General features: G+C 45.2%; 2 pseudogenes; both read right to left on the bottom strand.

Moving 5' to 3' along the window:
- Positions 1-2,857: 2,857 nt before the first annotated feature.
- LOC128830221 (olfactory receptor 51G2-like) lies at positions 2,858-3,792 on the bottom strand (annotated as a pseudogene).
- Positions 3,793-20,005: 16,213 nt separating this feature from the next.
- LOC128830214 (olfactory receptor 52E4-like) lies at positions 20,006-20,952 on the bottom strand (annotated as a pseudogene).
- Positions 20,953-21,433: the final 481 nt, after the last annotated feature.

Raw genomic sequence — 21,433 nt, 5'->3', positions numbered from 1 at the left:
AGGAGGTTTCAACCTTTCCATGCCCAGAGTGCAGCCATAGACTCCGTCAGTGCCACCTTCATTTATGTTATGAGGACGAGGCAGATGAAAAGCCTCCAGTTTCTCTTGGGGATCCAGGCAGCTGCAGCTGGGCAGCATCATGGCAGCTGAGCTTTCAGAGAACAATGATCTGTTTTCTGTGAAAACTCACCCCAAAAATGGATGAAAATAAAACATTTTAGTTTGAATCATTTTTTTTTCATGGGGGAGGGGGGAGGAGGGACTCTGTTTTCCAGCCCAACTCTAGCTCAAACCATGAGCCTCTGTCACTTGTACTACAAAACTAAGCCCCTAGGTGGCAGCACTCACCCCCATCAGCTTCTTACACAGAGTAGCACCTGGATGTCTGCTAGGGTGGCTACGCCAGATCTGTAACACAGGGAGCTCCTGGAAAAGGCCTGTCCGCAGCACCCCATCCATTGGTGGCACAATTTAAGAACGGCCATATTGGGTCAGACCAATGGTGCTTCTAGCCGAGTGTCCTGTCTTGTGACATTGGCTAGTGCAGATACTTCAGAGGGAATGAACAGAACAGGCCAATTATCAAGTGATCCATCCCCTGTGTCTCCTCCCAGATTCTGGCAGTCAGAGGTTTAGGGACACCCAGAACATGGGGCTGCATCCTTAACCTTTTTGGCTAATAGCTATTGATGGACCTATCCTCCATTAACTCATCTACATCTTTTTTAGACCCGGTTATACTTTTGGAGTCACCCCATTCCAAGTTAATGAGTTCCTGAGGCTGACTGTAGGTTGTGTGAAAAAGGACTTTCTTTTGTTTGTTTTAAACCTGCTGCCTATGAACTTCATTTGGGTGACCCTTGGTTCTTGTGAACGGGTAAGTAACACGTCAATATTCGCTTTCTCTATCATATCCCTCCTTAGTCATCTCTTTTCCAAGCTGAACAGTCCCAGTCTTTTTAATCTCTCTTCATCTGAAAGCTGTTCCATACCCCTAAATATTTTGCATATTTTTGCATCCGAAGAAGTGAGGTTTTTACTCACGAAAGCTTATGCCCAAATAAATCTGTTAGTCTTTAAGGTGCCACCAGACTCTTTGTTGTTTCTGTAGATACAGACTAACACGGCTACCCCCTGATACTAAATATTTTTGGCACCCTTTTCTGTTTTGTTTTTTTCAGTTCACATATATCTTTTTTGAGATGGGGTGACCAGATCTGCATGCAAAATTCAAAGTGTCGGTATACCTTGGATCTATATAGAGGCAATATGATACTTTCTCTCTCGTTATCTATCCCTTTCCTAATGGTTCCCAACATGGGCAGTGAGGCAGCCCCCCTTTGGGGAGGCTAGTGCTGCCAGCCCCAGCTGCCACATCTCAGAGATCCCCAGAGCCTCCCCAGACCCCGAGGCTGGGATCCCAAAGCCCCTCTCCACAGTGGGAGAAGCCCCGGGCCAGCCAGAGGCATTACTCCCCACCACACCGCGCCTCCTCTGCTGGGACTCTAAGCTGCCCCCTGGGAATAGCCTGTGTCTTCTCATGGAGAAAAGAGAAGACTGAGAGGGGACATGATAACAGTTTTCAGGTACCTAAAAGGTTGTTACAAGGCGGAGGGGAAAAATTATTCTCCTTAACCTCTGAGGATAGGACAAGAACCAATGGGCTTAAATTGTAGCAAGGGAGGTTTAGGTTGGACATTAGGAAAAACTGTCTGTATAATGCAAACTCATTAATATAGGTTGCTTTACCCTCAATGTGAAAAAGATATGCAACAACCTTTGCTTACAGAGCTGAGATTTTCCCAGACACTTCATTCAAAGCACAATAGTTATGATATAGCGTAAAACAAGTTTATTAACTACAGAGAGATCGATTTTACAGGCGGAGTCTTGGAGGAACAGATGGGGCAGAAAGTGGGGCCTCACGGAAAGTTCCGGAACAGGGCATGGGGCTTCAAGTGGAAAGAAGAGTGTCAGAGGCAGGGTCACAGAGGGGACGGGGATCCTGCCTACATCTGTCCTGCTTTTGTCACCCTACACAGACTGGGCTGGGCTGGGCTGGGCTGGGATAGGAGCTAGCTGTGCCTCTGTGGGGGAGCTGAGGACCATCTCAACCCCTATCCAAGCAGATGGGGCAGCACAAACAGAAGGGCTGGGTAGGGAATCTGGGCCTGAGTCTCTTGCCAGGACTCCTCTGTGTCAGACCCTCACACACACGCACATCGGCTCTGCCTCTGTGCAGAGTGGATTTGGCTGGTGTTCTGTCCGCGGAGACATCAATGGAGTGTGTGTGTGGGGGGGGAGGGGCTGTGTGAATGGCTTCTCCTGGGTCTCCTAGCTGAAGAAGTAGGTGAAGGGTGGGTGTTTGTGCTCATGTATCATGCAGCACCCAGAGCGCTCAGGAAGGACCAGGACTGCAACTACAGAACAGCTCTGCAGCTTTTCTCATGGCCCGTGGATGTTTAACCAGAGACGGGACAGTGACAGGTCAGGTGTAATAGGAAACAATATTCAAATCCCTTCTCTTTATTGACTGTATCAAGAGGAATTCTGAGGTCGGAGCAACCACTGATACAGCTATTTATGGGCCAAACTCCTATTGTTGCCCTGGCTCTCCACGAACACAGTCACTTTGTAAATGCTGTTGCCTGCCTTGTTCTCCTTCCCCAAGTGCATTGTCCTCCATCACCAGCCCCTGACCCATTGCTCCAGGCCTCATACCCCATCGGAACTGCGCTCTACAGAATGAAATCAGTAGCTCATGTCATCTCAGATATAAGGGTCCAGGACGGAATAGGTGGCCATTGTTTTTATTTCTGGTGTCACCAGCACTGAAGCCAGGTGATGAACTGACCCTTCATTTCACAAACACCTTGATTATCCTCGCACGAAGGTGTTTACTTTTCACGCTGTACACAATTGGGTTCATCGGGGCGGAACCAGCAGGTAGATGTAGCCCAGGAGAATCTGAAGTAAGGGAGAAGAGCTATTCCCAAATCTATGTACCAGAGACAAGCCGAACTCTGGTATGTAGAAGAGAAGGACAGCGCAGAGGTGAGAGACGCAGGTGTTCAAGGCCCTCAGGCACTCTGTATTGGATGCGATGCTCAGCACTGTTTTGAGGATCATCACATAAGAGAGGAAGATGAGCAGCGAGTCCAACCATGTTGTAAAGAATGCAACAGATAAGCCATAGATGCTGTTGTCTGTGATGTCCGCACAAGCCATTTTCATGACCTCCTGGTGCAGGCAGTAGGAATGGGAGAGGACATTGGCTCGACAGTATTGGAACCGTTTCAGGAGAATGGGGAGTGGGAATATTACAGCCACCCCTCTTAGCACACACACCAATCCCATCTTGGATATTCTTGTCAGGGTTAAGATGGAAGCATATCTCAGTGGGTTACAGATTGCAGTGAAGCGGTCAAAGGACATCAACAAGAGCACGGAGGATTCAATGCACTGAAGTGAGTGGATGAAGAACAGCTGGGCAAAACAGGCATTGAGGCTGATCTCCCTAATATTAAACAAGAATATGCCCAGTATCGTTGGTATGGTGGCTATGGATAAGCCAAGGTCTGTGACGGCCAACATGGAAAGGAAAATGTACATGGGCTCATGGAGGCTTGGATCTATTTTTATAATGAACAGAATGACTGAATTTCCTACTATCGAAATAACATACACTAAGCAGAAGGGGATAGAGATCCAGAGATGGACGTCTTCCTGCCCAGGTATCCCGGTGAGAAGGAACACTGCAAATTTGAATTTGGTGTCATTGACAGCTGACATAATGTACTGGGCACGTCCAAGGAGTTTTGAAATTTTCTTCCTAAAAGGAAAAAGAACAGGAGACTAGAGGATAATTAGTGAGGCATCTTTCTGCTCTCAGTGCAAGTCTATAGACTCCCAGGAGCTCAAGGAAGATCAGCATAAATATAACCTTGGATTTACACCACTGATAGGAAGATAGGCACTGCCAGACTAGATCAGACCTGCAGTCCATCCAGCCCAGCAACCAGTGACCAGTTCCACATGCTTCAGAGGAAGGTGGAAACAGCCCTTCAGTAGGAAGCTATGGGAAAACCTGCTCCCAAGGAAAGTTTCCCCCTGACACTCACTAGTTTGACATATTTTGTGGTGTAAATCAGGAAGGTTTATCGCCCATCCAAAACGTTTTTTGTAAAAAAAAGTCCTCACTACTGTAATCGGAGGTCCTTGTTATGCAGATAAGCACCCAGTCCCTCTTTGAATCCTGCTAAGCTTTTGGCCCCATTGACATCCATAGGCTGGGAGTGACACAGTCCATTTGAACACTGTGTGATTTTACAATTGTGACCTTACCACAGACACCTCCACTTCTGACTGTGGCTTATTGTATCATGATATGTGAGTAAACACATGGCAAATGCATGGGAAATATGGTTATTGTAGTTATCGGTCTTGCATTGAAGCTATATATAAATTTATTTCATTGCCTCGTTATATATATTTTTTTAATTTTCTCCACTCCTGAGAGTCTAAATTATGCCACTGACTCTTTCCAGTACATGGGATAAATTCTTAGTGACAGGTGCTTAATTCAGTAACAGTGACTTTAACTACATCACTCCACATTTACATGGTAAATTCTATCAGAACCGGACTCTATTAACTTTCCCTTACCAAATGCTCCTGGTGATATTCTGACCCGCAAGCTGAGGTGCTTAGCCTGGCCAATGTTGACTGAATCCAGAGAGCTCAATCATCCTACAGGCTTCTCTTCATCCGCACAGGACCTGTATCCTCTCCCCACGAAGGGTCTACAGATATTTCAGAAGTTACAAGCTGACACGGACAGTTACTTCAGCTCGGCTGGGGAGGGTTTGGCCCCACACATAGATGAATAGTGCAAACATTAGGTTTCAACTCATATCCACTTGAGTGGGCAAGTTACCTCAGCCATGTCCGTGTGACAGCTGATGGGCATAAATTATTTAAAAAGACTATAGCACGCTCCTTTCCTGCACCCCAGCTCTACTCTTTGCTGAAACACAGACCAGCAGTTTTCTTCTTTCAGGACTTTTTGGAAAGTCTTGCACAGGTACTGCAGTTATTGTGTGCCAGACCCTGAATATAAATGTTTGAAACACCTTCTCATGAGTTTACCAGGAGACAGTATCATACAACTTTTCACTGAAAAAAGAGTTAATAGCAAAACCAATTGTAAACAGTATTTGGAATATTTGGCATTACATTTATAAGAATATCAACCCATTCTTTTCTCTCTCATCTTCTTTCGGAGCTGATTTCTCAGGTTAGAGTGGGACTTAAAATGTAGCATCTGTCATTTGGATTTCTTCAGAACCTGAAAATTTTGCAGCATCTCAGCCCTCATTCAGTCACTTTTCAGCAAACAAAAGTCTAGTAGCTCCTCTGTCCCTGGGTTAGTAGCTGACTGGTTCTCCTCAGGTTCTGTTCTGTCAGTCTGTAGCCTGTATCCAGAGTGGTAACAGGCATTGGGGTCAGTATAGAAAATATTCATTCCCTGAGCTCTCACTCTCTAGTACATAGTAACCCCAGCACCTACTATTCAGCTGCAATGAGTGTTTGCAGGAAATGAATTTCAAGGTCAAATGCATGAGTATTCATGGAAATGGAAATTCCCACATGAAAGTAGTCTATTGCTCTCTCTTTCTCTGACTGTCTTTGTCCTGTATTCATAAAATCCATAGCACCCGGGAATGGGATTGGGACAGACATGGAGCTGAGCTGCCATAATGAATGTGTATGTTAAACCCAGTTGTTGGGATATTTTCTGTAGAGTTATATTGGGTTAACTATTGGGATGTTTATGTTATGACTATATTGGGTTAAACCTGTGGTTCTTCTTAGTTTAACAGCAGGCTGCTGGAAAACATGAAGGAAGGGAAGCAACAACTTAAGAAAAGCCATCTCTTAGGCTAGGTCTACACTACCTGCCTGAATCGGCGGGTAGAAATCGATCTCTCGGGGATCGAATTATCGCGTCTCGTCGGGACGCGACAATCAATCACCAAATCGACCTCTTACTCCACCAGCAGAGGTGGGAGTAAGCGCCGTCGACGGGGAGCCGTGGAGGTTGATTTTACCACCGCCCTCACAGCGGGGTAAGTCTGCTCCGATACGTCGAAATTGCGTATCTTAAATCGACCCCCTCCTGTAGTGAAGACCTGCCCTTAGTAGCCACCCCAGGGAGGTTGAGAGACAACACCGGAGCTACAAGCTTGGAAGACCCTATTTCCATGCTCCAGCCACATTACACAGCTTGTTTTGCTAGTGCTGGGAGTCTGTCCAGAGGTCTGGCAACTGTTGCTAAGAAGCTCTTCAGACTGACAGGCACAGAAACCACTGGGCATGTCTGAAGGCTCTTGGCCTGCCTAGGTCCCTGCCAGATTGGGAGGGCTTGGGGTCAGAGACGTGTACAGACTGTTGTTTGAAAACCCTTTTATTCTCCCATGCTACGCTTTATTCCTGCTGTTCAGATTAAACAGTATTTTGGTTCAAAAAGGCTGGCTGGTCACTCGTCTCAGACTCCCAAAGGGATGAACCAAAGATGCTGAACCCACTCAGACCCTCTCAGCAAGCTGTCGATCTGCCATGTGATCTATTCTAGGGCGCAGTCTGAGGGTGGGAGGATCGTGGATTCCATCCCATGAGAGGGCAGGGACCAAGGCCTGACATGTGGCACTCAGAGACCAGAGAGTGGCAGAGATGCCAGTAATCCTGGAACTCTGAGGATTATCAACAGGGTAGAAGTGGTGGAGCCCTCAGCCAGTCAGGAAACACAAATAAGCCCTATCAGACCTGTTACCACAGAGCAACACAGCTCTGAATTCCTATGTTCACAATCAAACCAGAGAATGAACCCTTTGAAAATGCATTTGCTGATTAAATTTCCAGAAGCAAATAAACCTGAGGTGATTTGGGAACTAGTCACTGAGATTACGTGGGGTCTTATTTTGCTCAGCCCCTGATAGGATCTGGCCCAGAGCTCATGGATCCTCTAGAAATGGGACCCCTTGAGAAATCCTGACTCGGGGCATCGGGGTTTTAATACTTTGAGCTTGCTTTGAATCTCAGATTTCTTTGTAGCTTGAAGAGTCCACCATGGAGCATGGGGAGATGCAGGGGAGCGGTTCTCAAGCTAGGTAGTTTCTTCCTGCCCCCCAGCCCTGTCACTGAGTCAACCCAACAGCCCAGCTGAGTCCTCTGCTGCTGCACAGAACATCTAGAAATGGAAACAGCTTGCAGCCTTTCCCCTTCTCTTCACATTTTAAAGCTAGTGAAACCTGCCAACGTACCCAATTCCTGCTAGAAGGGGAGCCGCTGACACCAGAGGTCTTCACCCGAAAGGACAAGGAGTCATCGGAGAGGTTACACAGGCAGCAGGCAGTATCTGTTCAGACAGGGAGGCAGCTGTCTTTATGAAGCATGCCTGCACATTCCCTTGGGGCCACTTGGCCATCAGGGAACCTCAGCTGCTTGGTTCAGTGTGCACCAGCTTTAACCCTGTCACGGCCAATGGCAAACTGCAGGAGGCCAAATCACAGGGGTCGTGTGGTGATGCTGCCCAATTGGATTGCAGCACCAGCCCAGCTGCAGGCTCTATTCCTGGAATCCGGGCTTGTCATCACTGTTCGTATGGTTCCAATTAGTCACAGGGCTACCTCCAGGGCGGCCGAGTGGTAACCATGATGCCATCACAGCTGTGATCTTGCTGAAATAAAATATTATAATAATAGCAATAATAATTAATTAATAATAATGTAGGACCACATTTCTCCCTGACAGCCCCCTGTCCTGCATTACAGAGTGGAGGCCAAGAAGGGCGATTCCACAAATCTCCCTAAATGGAAATTTCCCTCGGATCGTTCCGTGATGCGATGTCCCTTGCCGTCTCTCTGAGGAATAAAAAGGGGGACCCAGGACCCAGGGATCCCCATAGCTAGACTCAGATCTCAGTGATGCACTGGGAGCTAGGCCCCCCCACCCACAATCTCTGTACTGCTACAACTGCTCTAGGATACTCTCCAACTCCCTGCTAGCACAGGTTCATCAGAGATGTGCTACCAGGGCCTGTCATAGTAGCCACTGCCCGCAGGACCTGCTGAAGGGGTGTTGTACAGGGTGGAGGTGGCTGCACAGAGATGGGAGGGCTGGTTAGAGTAGCTGATGGGCACAATGCCCCAGCCATAGACTGGGCAGGAAGTTTTGACCTTTCCATACCCAGAGTGCAGCCATAGACTCCGTCAGTGCCACCTTCATTTACTATATGAGGAAGCGACAGGTGAAAAGGCTCCAATTTCTCTTGGGGATCCAGGCAGCGGCAGCTGGGCAGCATCATGGCAGCTGAGCTTTCAGAGAAAAATGATTGATTTTCTATGAAAATTCACCTAAAAAAATGGGTGAAAAGGAAACATTTTTTTTTGGGTCAACATTTTTCGTGGGGGGAAATATCTCTGTTATCCAGCCCAGCTCTAGCTCAAATCATGAGGATCTGTCCCTCGTGCTACAGGAACACACCCCTAGGTGGCAGCACTAGCCCTCCATCAGTCTCCCACAGTCAGCACGCCCTGGACTAGGGTGACCATATTTTCCAAAGAGAAAACAGGAGACCCCCAGCTGCTTGTCCAAGAAGCCTCCTCAGATGTGGATTAGAGTCTTCCAAGGTCCATTATCAGAGGAGTAGCCGTGTTAGTCTGAATCTGTAAAAAGCAACAGAAGGTCCTGTGGCACCTTTGAGACTAACAGAAGTACTGGGAGCATAAGCTTTCGTGGGTAAGAACCTCACTTCTTCAGATGCAAGTAATGGAAATCTCCAGAGGCAGGTATAAATCAGTGTGGAGATAACGAGGTTAGTTCAATCAGGGAGGGTGAGGTGCTCTGCTAGCAGTTGAGGTGTGAACACCAAGGGAGGAGAAACTGTTTCTGTAGTTGGATAGCCATTCACAGTCTTTGTTTAATCCTGATCTGATGGTGTCAAATTTGCAAATGAACTGGAGCTCAGCAGTTTCTCTTTGGAGTCTGGTCCTGAAGTTTTTTTTGCTGTAAGATGGCTACCTTTACATCTGCTATTGTGTGGCCAGGGAGGTTGAAGTGTTCTCCTACAGGTTTTTGTATATTGCCATTCCTGATATCTGACTTGTGTCCATTTATCCTCTTGCGTAGTGACTGTCCAGTTTGGCCAATGTACATAGCAGAGGGGCATTGCTGGCATATGATGGCATATATAACATTGGTGGACGTGCAGGTGAATGAGCCGGTGATGTTGTAGCTGATCTGGTTAGGTCCAGTGATGGTGTTGCTGGTGTAGATATGTGGGCAGAGTTGGCATCGAGGTTTGTTGCATGGGTTGGTTCCTGAGTTAGAGTTGTTATGGTGCGGTGCGTGGTTGCGGGTGAGAATATGCTTAAGGTTGGCAGGTTGTCTGTGGGCGAGGACTGGCCTGCCTCCCAAGGTCTGTGAAAGTGAGGGATCATTGTCCAGGATGGGTTGTAGATCACTGATGATGCGTTGGAGAGGTTTAAGCTGAGGACTGTAGGTGATGGCCAGTGGAGTTCTGTTGGTTTCTTTTCTGGGCCTGTCTTGTAGCAGGAGTCTTCTGGGTACACGTCTGGCTCTGTTGATCAGTTAAGTGTGTCTCCTTTCTCAAGAAGCTGACCAAATGCTTCACTGATGCTACCTAGAATCAAGCACATTGAGATACAAGTACATAGCCAATATTCATAACTTCAAATACAAAAATGATACAGTGCAACTATAGGACATTGGTTGCAACATTGATCTGTACGGTCACAGTTCATTTCTGGTTCCCACCACCAGTGTACTGGCCACACCTACCAGCCTCATTAACAGGGTCTAAAAGCCTGGGAGGAAGTGAGTCTTGGGGGGTGGAGACCAGGAGGGGAGAGTAGGCTCAGAAGGGGCTGGGAACCTGTTACTGTGTTGCCACTAAGGCCAGACCTAAACATAGTCTGTAAATAGTGGGAGTCTGGTGGTGGGAACCAAACACATGAATAAAGAGCACAGGGCACTGCAAGCTATTTATGTGCCAGATATGATAAAATTCACATGTCCCTTCATGCTGCAACTATCATTACAGAGGACATGAGTCCATGCTGATGATGAGTTGATCCAAAGAAGAGCAGATTGACACATGTTCATGTTCATCATCTGAGTCAGATGCTACCAGCATAATGTTGATTTCTTTGTTTTGGTGGTTTGGGTTCTGTAGTTTCTGCATTGGAGTCTTGCTCTTTTAAGTGTTCTGAAAGCATGCTCTACACCTCATCCCTCTCAGATTTTGGAAGGCACTTCAGATTCTTAAACCTTGGGTTGGGTGCTGTAACTATTTTTAGAAATCTCACATTGGTACCTTCTTTGTGTTTTGTCAAATCTGCTGTGAAAGTGTTCTTAAAGCAAATGTACTGGATCATCACCCAAGAGTGCTAGAACATGAAATATATGGCAGAATGTGGGTAAAACAGAAGAGGAGACATATAATTCTTCCCCACAGAGTTCAGTCACAATTTAATTAATGTTTTTTTTTCTTTAATGAGCACCATCAGCATGGAAGCATGTCCTCTGGTGGCTGAAGCTTGAAGGGGAATATTAATGTTTAGCATACCTGCCATGTGAATAACCTGCAATGACAGTGACAACAGCGGCATGTGAACACTTTCAGGTGACATTGTAAATAAGAAGCAGATAGCAGTATCTTCTGTAAATGTAAACACACTTTTTTGTCTTAGTGATTGACTGAATAAGAAGTAGGACTAAGTGGACTTTGTTTTATTTTTGAGAGATTGCACTGCAATACTTGTGTGAAGTGAATTGAAAAATACTATTGTTTATTGTTTTAGTGCAAATATTTTTAATAAAAAGAATATAAAGTGAGCATTGTACACTTTGTTTTCTGTGTTATAATAGAAATCAATATATTTGAAAATGTAGAAAAACATCCAAAATATTTAATAAATTTCAGTTGGAATTCTATTGTTTAATAGTGTGATTTTATTTTTTTAAGTTGTGATTTTTTTGTTAATCATGTGTGTAAACTGTGATTAATCAACAGCGCTACTTGTTACTGTTTATTTTGTCCATTTGTTCCAAAATCTCCTCTACTGACACTTCAATTAGGGACAGTTCCTCAGATTTGTCACCTAGAAAGATTGGTTTAGGTGCGGGAATCTCCCTCCCATCCTCTGCAGTGAAGACAGATGCAAAGAATCCATTTATCCTCCCTGCAACAGCTTCATCTTCCCTGAGGGCTCCTTTAACTCTTCAACTTTTCCAGTGGCCCCACTCATTATTTGGCAGGCTTATTTCTGATGTACTTTAAAATATTTGCTCTTAGTTTTTGTATCATTTGCTAGTTGCTTTTCAGATGTTTTGAACTAGGTACACAAGCCGGCTTTAACAAGTATGAGTCACACCTCTACAAAATCAGGGGATTGCTTTAAAAATAATGAGATTTAAAAATATACTAATGTGGGGTACATTTTCTTGTGTCTTTAGTGTCTGAGTCTTTGAGATACACATGCTACAGGTTTTCTAGCTTTTCTGCAACTCACTTTTTAAAATATTTTTTTTAAAGAAAACTGAAAGCTGAGATTCCTGTGCAGTGTCTTGATCCCAGAAGTTGGGGCTTTAAGAAAGACAGGAAATAGTGCAAGACTCCTGATGAAATCCCAGGAGGTGGTGGTGTTGGCCATATCTCAAGCAGAGCACCCATGACCGAAGACACGGGGGGTTGGTTAGGGAACATTTCTAGTCACACAGTTCATTAGTGGCAGACCATGCTGTTTCCCTCTGCACTAGGCTATAGCGCCCCCAGTTGTAAGTAAGAGGGCTACGCCACAGACAGCAAGACATAACAGTGACTGTCTCGCAGATTCACTGGTTTCTGAGGAACTGTTCAGAGTGTCTCCTCCTCATGTTCAGGCATGAGACATGCACACACCCAGGAAGCAAGCAAGTTAGCTCCCTATTGGAACCAAACAACCCCCTCTCCCAGATCCAGCTGTCCCCAAACTTGGTGATGTTGGAAATTTGGATGCAGGGTGTGAGATCCGTCTCCAGAGCTAGAGCAGCTCTCATTGCTCAGGGAGAAGGTGGGTCAGGATCAGCCAGACGTGCATCGCAGCAGGGCGCTATTCGGCCAGGCAATGCTCTCCAAATCCTTCGCTGTCTGAAACCACATCCTGATTCCCCCTCTTACTGCTGAGCTGCGGGAGGACTCCAGAACTCTCTCATCAAATGTGCTGTGCTAATGACAGGCCTCATCAGCAAGGGGTATTGGGAGGAATTCAGGTTCTCCACCCACTGCCCCAAACTATCCTTATGAGGCACACAGAGCTGAAATCTCTCTAAGGCACTTAGCTCTGGCTCCAATTATTGTAGTGTCTGAGCACCTCACAATGTGTAGCATATTTTTTGTACAACACCCGTGCAATTGGGTAGTGCTACTAACACCACTGGGCAGATCTCAAGACTAGAAGGGACCATTGTGATCACCTAGTCTGACCGGCTGTATAGCACAGGCCAGAGACCTGCCCTTAAATAATTCCTTCAGTGTTACCTGTAGATTTCAGAACCCCTAACAGGGGCAATTTAAGAATTTTACTCCATGTGGAGTTAGGAATAAATCAATAGGAACTCAGCAGTTCGGTCTGATTAAGGATTAAATGCATGCTCTTGTCTAACACTTCAGTTGACTAGATTTAAGCACACATAAACATAAGCCATAGGTTTAGAACATCCCATGTTCTGAGATGGTATTGAGTAATCTATGATGGGGCAGAGCTGGCCAAACACCTCCCTCCCAGGGAGTAAAGATGTCAGGAAAAACGTTTCTCCCAGGATATCTCCAGAGGACTGCTCCAAAGTACATTATACTGTAGTAGCTAATCTTTTATAACTAACTTCTGCAAAACACATAGGTCATAATGACCCCAACTGGAGCATCACTTTTCTAACTTTCAGTAAACTTTTAATATCAGAGGCATCTAGAATCAAGGTTTTCCAACCACCAAGGTTTTCAGTCTCATTTGTTTACTTGTGTGTCCCCTCCTCCCATTCTGATTAGCAGAACCTGCTAGCTGGATATGACCTTGCTTCTGAAAGCCTGTCTCCAAATTAACCCTTAACTATGTGGTGTTCTATTTCATTAATTCATGGTAGCTGAATGCATATAATGTGGTTGCAATTGGCTTGATCATGTTCTGGGGTATACACACCCCACAAATCCAGGGCAAAATGCCCCTCCATTTATCTTTAATATTAAGGCCTTTATCTATATATAACAAGTTTAGTGAGTTACTTTTGAAGTTCCCACATTAGGCTTAAGGGTCTCAGCTAAGACCAAGCTAGAATCTTCTTGCTGCCACTCTCTGGTTTCATCCCTGACTTTGCCTCATTAAAGACCAGGCATCATATACTTATTTTGGGGAGTACCCATAATCTGTAAAACTTCTGGTTTTGGATTCAATTTTCCTTTGAATCCAGTATATCAGAACTAGGAGCACAACCACCACCACCACCTGAAACATTAGAATCACTATAATTTAATGTCTGGTGAAATTAAATCTCCAGTGCCATAGGGGGCCATCTCAACAATGTTTCCCACCAATTTTGTTCTGAATCTCTGATAAGTCTCTTAATCACTTTAATCTAATTAAAAGCATGGTGGATGGTAACCAGGACTCTGTGTGCCTTCTGCCTAACAACTTGCAAATAATTCCTTAAATAGGAGTATTCAAATAACATTACAACAATCAAATTCATTTCAATAAATATAGACGTTTTCTCTCTATTACTTCTAAACACACATCTTGTGACTACAAAGTATTTGTATTGCATTCATATCCAATCCAAAATTCTTCTAAATAGGCTCCCAATTCTATTGTCTTCCACCCCGGGCCTCTTTTATTACTCATACTCTGTAATCCAGGGGTTCCATCACTGTTTAGTTAATATTAAGGCCCAAGGCTACAATGGGGAAAACCCACCTTATTTCTATTTCCAGCATTAATAAAACTAATAAACGGATTTCTCCAAATCCTTTATCATAGGTAAAATTTACCATTTTCCACCAGGATTGAAAAATTTCTGTCTGGTGGGGAATTTTTCCAAATAATGCTCCTGATTTCCAATGGGAGTGTCCCAGTCATACCCTCTCAAATCATGTTCTTTACCATATCACTAATCCACATCTACATTTGCATGCATGCTAAGGCCAAGAAAACATTACTCGGGGGGGGGGGGGCACCAACAGCCTGCAAGAGGCAGAGATGATCCTTTTCTTGGGATTGCTCCTACTTCTCTAAAATCTCTGCCACCCCATCCTGTATGCACTTTAGCGGATCAAAAGATACACTCAGGGCACTGCTAAATCCTTTAGGTGTTGACCCACTGCATTTATTTTATTTGCAACCGCCACCTCATGTATGTTATCAAGAACTCCTACTCCGGCACCAATTGTTCCTAAAATATCCCTTTTCTTTCAATACTTACGCAGTCTGGGAATATCATGAAGATTTATCCAATTCCTCCAGCCCTTATACAAGGGTTGAACAAAGTTTCCACATTGGGGTTCTATTGCTGAAATGTTTGCTAAGGTGAGGTCCACAATTACCATCTTCTGGGTGTGGGTTGGATTAATCACCATTTGCTTCTTCACATTGGTTTGAACCACATATGCTCCATTTAAATTACTTACAGATGGCTCCAAAATCCATACCTCCGTGCCTTTTACTCCATGGGGTCCCTGAAGGAACCATTTCCCTGCCATATTGGGCTACATGTTAATAACTATTTAACCAAGACACGCCTTAAACACCCTTTCTTCCAAACATCCTTTATCCCTATTGTAAACCTCCGGAAAACCTGGTGCTTTCCAAGTGTAAGGCAAAGGAATTTTCCTTTCTGTTCCTGGTGTCACTATTTACAATTTTGCTTCTTTCAAATTTTCTCTTTCAGCATTTGGGAACGAGAGGAAATATTCAGTATAAAAAGAATTGTCTTTCCCCCAGATGGTCTACCTAGGGATACCATTCCACAAGTGAGTGCACTTAGAATCAAAGAATAGCAGGGTTGGAAGGGACCTCAGGTGATCATCTAGTCCAACCCCCTGCTCAAAGCAGGACCAATCCCCAACTACATCATCCCAGCCAGGGCTTTGTCAAGCCTGACCTTAAAAACCTCTAAGTATGGAGATTCCACCACCTCCCTAGGGAACCCATTCCAGTGCTTCACCACCCTCCTAGTGAAATAGTGTTTCCTAATATCCAATCTAAACCTCCCCAACTGCAACTTGAGACCATTGCTCCTTGTTCTGTCATCTGGTACCACAGAGAACAGTCTAGATCCATCCTCTTTGGAACCCCATTTCAGGTAGTTGAAAGCAGCTATCAAATCCCCCCGCATTCTTCTCTTCTGCAGACTGAACAATCTCAGTTCCCTCAACCTCTCCTCATAACTCATGTGCTCCAGCCCCCTAATCATTTTTGTTGCCCTCTGCTGGACTCTTTCCAATTTTTCCACATCCTTCTTGAAGTGTGGGGCCCAAAACTGGACACACTTACTCCAGATGAGGCCTCACCAATGTCAAACAGAGGGGAATGATCATGTCCCTCGATCTGCTGGCAATGCCACTACTTATAAAGCCCAAAATGTGGTTAGCCTTCTTGGTAATGACGGCACACTGTTCACTCATATCCAGCTTCTCATTCACTGTAACCCCTAGGTCCTTTTTTGCAGAACTGCTGACTAGCCATTTGGTCCCTAGTCTGTAGCAGTGCATGGGATTCTTTCGTCTTAAGTGCAGGACTCTGCACTTGTCCTTGTTGAACCTCATCAGGTTTATTTTGGCCCAATCCTCTAATTTGATTAGGTCCCTCTGTATCCTATCCCTACCCTCCAGCGTATCTACTACTCCTCCCAGTTTAGTGTCATCTGCAAACTTGCTGAGAGTGCAGTCCATGCCATCCTCCAGATCGTTAATGAAGATATTGAACAAAGCAGGCCCCAGGACTGACCCTTGGGGCACTCCGCTTAATACCAGCTGCAACTGGAAATGGAGCCATTGATCACTACCCATTGAGCCTGATGATCTAGCCAGGTTTCTAACCACCTTATAGTCCAGTCATCCAGCCATTCTTCTTTAACTTGCTGGCAAGAATACTGTGGGAGACTGTATCAAAACTTTGCTAAAGTCAAGGAATAACACATCCACTGCTTTCCCCTCATTCACAGAGTCAATTATCTCCACATAGAAGGCAATTAGGTTAGTCAGGCATGACTTCCCCTTGGTGAATCCATGCTGACTGTTCCTGATCACTTTCCTCTCCTCTAAGTGCTTCAGAATTGATTCCTTGAGGACTTGTTCCATGATTTTTCCAGGGACTGAGGTGCGGCTGACTGGCCTGTAGTTCCCCGGATCCTCCTTCTTCCCTTTTTTAAAGATGGGCACTACATTAGCCTTTTTCCAGTCATCCGGGACCTCCCCTGATCGCCATGAGTTTTCAAAAATAATGGCTAATGGCTCTGCAATCTCATCCTCCAACTCCTTTAGTACCCTCAGATGCAGCGCATCCGGCCCCATGGACTTGTGCTCGTCCAGCTTTTCTAAATAGTCACGAACCACTTCTTTCTCCACAGAGGGCTGGTCACCTTCTCCCCATACTGTGCAGTTGTCTGGGAGCTGATCTTGTTCGTGAAGACAGAGGCAAAAAAGCATTGAGTACATTAGCTTTTTCCACATCCTCTGTCACTAGGTTGCCTCCCCCATTCAGTAAGGGGCCCAATCTTTCCTTGACTTTCTTCTTGTTGTTAACATACCTGAAGAAACCCTCTGCTGATCAGAAGAACTTCCTTCCTCTACCAAAGTCACTCCAAGATAATTAACTTGTTGGGAGCACAACTGGGCTTTCTTTGGGCTTACTTTGAACCCAGTTTCCTGAATATCTTGTAATACCCTATCCAGTACTTCCAAATTATCTTCCTTGGTCTGTGTGTAAATCAGGATGTCATCCACATAAGAAGTCTCACTGGCTCTTTCAGGTTTCCCATCCCACATATTAACTACATGGCCATGGCAAACAATAGGGTGTGCCTCTACCTCATGGGAATTCTGGCAAAACATAGCTGTTTATCTTGAAAACTAAAAGCAACTTTGTAATAGCTGTCCCTATGTAAATGGATATAAAAAAAAAACATTGCTTAAATCCAGAACTGAAAACCACTGAGCCCCTGCCCACAATGGAGGCCATCACCTCCTTATACTTTGCCATTATGGGCGCCATTGGGGGTGTCACCCGATTAAGGGGGCAAAAATCAATTACCAGCCTCTAGGTCTTCCCATGACTTTTCAGGACCAGCCAGAGAGCAGCATTATTGGGGCTTGACTGTTCCCTTGGCTTAAAGCCCATCAATTGTTTCTTTCAGACTGGCTTCTGCCTCTCTTGGATACCTGTACTGCTTCTGTGGGTGGGGGGAGACCAGGGCCTGTAACTAGGTTTTCTGCTTCAGTTTTACCACATTCTACTTTATTCTTGGCCCACAATTCCCAGTGTTTCAATGCAATTGCCTGAATTACTGGAGCCCATTGGAACCACTCCAATTCTTCAGATGCTATCCGGTAGCTTGCCAAAATCTTCACTTGTCCACAGGATGTGCCAGGAGGCATTTTCCATTAAATCCTGTTAATAAAATCAACTAATACTCTTAGCTCTCTTAAATCAATTCCTAAAATCCCTTCTCCCCCCAAGTTTATTAAGCCAAATTGCTCTTTATTTCTCCTCATCCACCCCTAATACAAAATATTTCTTCAAAACGGAATGACACTCTTTGTCTCATTAAACGCTTTGTTGTCTCATGATGAATCAGCAGTGTGCCCTTGTTGCCAAGGAGGCTAACAGCATATTGGGCTCCATCGTAGGAGGATTTCCAGATGATTGATGGAAGTGATTATTCCCCTCTATTCAACACTGTTGTGGCCACATCTGGAGTCTTGCATCCAGTTTTGGTCCCCTCACTACAGAAAGGATGTGGACAGATTGAAAAGAGTCCACCAGAGAGCAATGAAAATGATTAGAGGGCTGGGATACATGACTTAAAAGGAGAGGCTGAGGGAACTGGGCTTATTTAGTACCCAAGACCGTCATTAGGTTTTGACCATACAATTCCCAAGTGTTGCAAACATTACCCACAGCTGTTCTTGTGAAGTTCTGTGTGTGATGTCGCACTCCATATGCTTTAAGAGAATATGCTTATGAATATGACATAACTGAAATATGCTTTATGCAAAATACCTCATGCAATGTGTCCTTCGAAAGGTTGTCATTTGCTGGATATGATTATTCTACTTGCATGCATGTATCATATTTGCAGAGGAAGTTAGGAATATTGTCTTCTGTTTCTGTATTTTATGTTCAAGACTTTGGGTCACTCCCTCTGCTTACACTTCAGGGTCTTCAATGAGGAAGCCAAATGGGGCTTAATTGCCCATTAACAGATAATAAAGCAAAAAGAACAGGAGTCCATTCTCTGCATCCGATGAAGTGCGCTGTAGCCCATGAAAGCTTATGCTCAAATAAATGTGTTATTCTCTAAGGTGCCACAAGTACTCCTGTTCTTTTTGCGGATCCAGACCAACACGGCTGCTACTCTGAAGCCAGATAATAAAGCCTAACCTTCCTGGGTACCTGTGGGCCAACCCATAAAGAATGGAGACTGGAGTCTTGCAGGGACATGTGACCATATCACCTGATACTGGGTATAGAATGCCTTCCGTATGAGGAGAACTTAAAAGGATTGGGACTTTTCAGCTTGGGAAAGGGATGACCAAGGTGCGATATGATAGAGGTTCTATAAAATCATGACAGGTGTGGAGAAATTGAATAGGAAGACTTATTTACTCCTCATAACACAAAAACTAGAGATCAACCAATGGATTTAATAGGGGGCAGATTTAAAACAAACAAAATAAATAATTTCTTCACAGATTACAATAAGAACTAGATAAGTTCATGGGCAATAGCTCCATCCATTTTTATTAGCCAGGATGGACAGGGATCCAATGCCACGTTCTGCATGTTCATAGCATCCGTTTTCCTCAACCAGGGAATGGGTGACAGGCGTGAATCACTTGATGATTGTTTCTTCTGTTCATTCCCTCTGAAGCATATGGTATTGGCCACTGTCAGAAAACAGGATACTGGTCTAGATGGACCATTGGTCTTACCCAGTATGGTTATTCTGATGCCCGCTGTAATGCACCAGAACCTCTCCCCTCCCAGAGCTGAAACAGAACCCAGGGGTGGCTGACAGGGTCTCTTTCTCCACAGAGTTAGTAACAAAGTAAGTATATGCATTCAAATTTTAAACCTAAGCAGTGTCCCTTAAGTGACTTGCCACAAGATGTCAGAGTATGTTAGTACCAGACCTGAGTGGGTCTAATATTTATTTATTTTTCTTTCTTTTATATAGGAATTAGATACAGTGCTCCTGTCAGCTATTTGCCAAGTTATCTCCCAAAAAATGTAGAGTTTCGAGTTTCTAAGTAGCCCCTTGAATCATGGCTAAAGTTATTACCCCTCCCAAAATCTGAAATGGTGCCCTTGCAGAGGGGGGGAGGGACATGGAGATGATCCAATGAGTGATAGGGGGATGGGTGGAGCAGGTGACAGGGACATGGCCTTTGTGGGGGAAGAGGTAGAGCAAGGGCAGGGCCTTGGTGGAAGAGGTGGGGCAAGGGGTGGGCCCTTGGGGTCAAGTTACCAGTAATTTGAAAGCTGTCAACACAGTGAGTTGTACACAGAATAATTCCCCAATTGTTACACTAAAACAGCACAGTAAGGTCAAGAAAGCGTTTAATATCTCCCTGACTGTCCAGTATGCGATCCAGGGAAGAGGGCCAAGCACCAGGTCACAAGCCAGCTCTGCACAGAGCTCGGTCTGAGAACAAGAGCACTTGGAGAAAACATTAGGTCCCTTTCTGAGTTAAGAGCCGGAGCAGCCTGTCCCGGATCTGTTTGGTCCTCACACCGAAAATGATGGGGTTTAGCATGGGGGGCACCAGGAGGCACACATTAGCAAAGAGAACGTGGAAATGCAGGGCCACATGGTGGCCAAACTGAGAAGTGAGGATAGAGAAGAGTCCTGGGATGTAAAAGGCTAAAATGGCACAGAGCTGGGAGCCACAGGTCCCAAAAGTCTTGAGCCGGGCGTCCTTTGTGGGGAGGCTGAAGATGGCCCTGAGGATCTGGGTATAGGACATGGCAATAAAAAACACATCTACAGTGATGACCAAGTTTCCCGCAGTGAGGCCGTAGTAACTACTGATGCGGATGTCAGCACAGGCCAGATTCACAACGGCCATGTGATCACAGCATGTGTGGGGGATGATGTTGGTTCTGCAATATGGCCACTGCCTTGCTAGCAAGGGACAGGGCAGTGCGAGCATGCCGCCACGCAACATCACAGCCAGGCCAATCTTGGCTACCACGTGGTTTCTCAGGGTGGTGGAATGTCTCAGGGGATCGCAGATGGCCACGTAGCGATCAAAAGCCATGGCCATAAAGATCCCAGACTCCATTCCAAAGAAACAATGAATGAAGAACATCTGGGTGAGACAGGCACTGAAATCTATCTCCCTGGAATTGAACCAGAAGATGCTCAGCATTTTGGGAATTGTGGACGTGCACAGGACGAGGTCAGTGACAGCCAGCATGCAGAGGAAATAGTACATGGGGCCATGGAGGCTCGGCTCTGTCTTCACGATGAACATGATGATGAAGTTCCCCAGATGGCTATGACATACATGGTGCAGAAGGGGATGGAGATCCAGACATGGGCTGCCTCCAGGCCAGGAATACCCAGCAAGATGAAGGTGGAGGGGTTGGTGAAGTTGTTTGTGTTGGAATCTGGCATGGAGTAGGGGAGAAGGTGTCCAACTCTGCGGCAGATCAATGTCTCCTGCATGTACCATATATTCCCCTGCCTTCCGGTACGTGCCCTGGATCTAGGATGAAGGTTGCAGTCCAAATGCCTGGATAGAGAGATAATGTTAATATGAGACACTACATGCACAACTGGAGGATGGTCTCATGGGTGAAACAGATTGCTTTACACACGGAAAAATGCCATTTTTATTTTTGAGATTAATGAATTATGAAAAACTTTATTCCTACTAATGCCAATTCCATTTTTATGGTGCTCCATCCATCAGTAATTCCTACATGTTGTGTTGAGGGAAACCTGAAAAGGCACAAGCAGGAAACACAAGTGTGGATTCTGGTTATCCATCATTGTTCCATAATGCAATGAAAGCCAGGCTAGAGACTTCCCCATGCACCTGGTTGTTCAAAATGTGAGAGTGGAAAATACCCAAACCTTTGCCAAGAGAGGTGCT

The sequence above is a fragment of the Malaclemys terrapin genome, chromosome 1 (genome assembly GCF_027887155.1).
Source record: "Malaclemys terrapin pileata isolate rMalTer1 chromosome 1, rMalTer1.hap1, whole genome shotgun sequence".
Taxonomy (NCBI): domain Eukaryota; kingdom Metazoa; phylum Chordata; order Testudines; family Emydidae; genus Malaclemys; species Malaclemys terrapin.
Note: the sequence above shows the minus strand (reverse complement) of the source record. Positions and strands in the feature narration are given on the sequence as shown.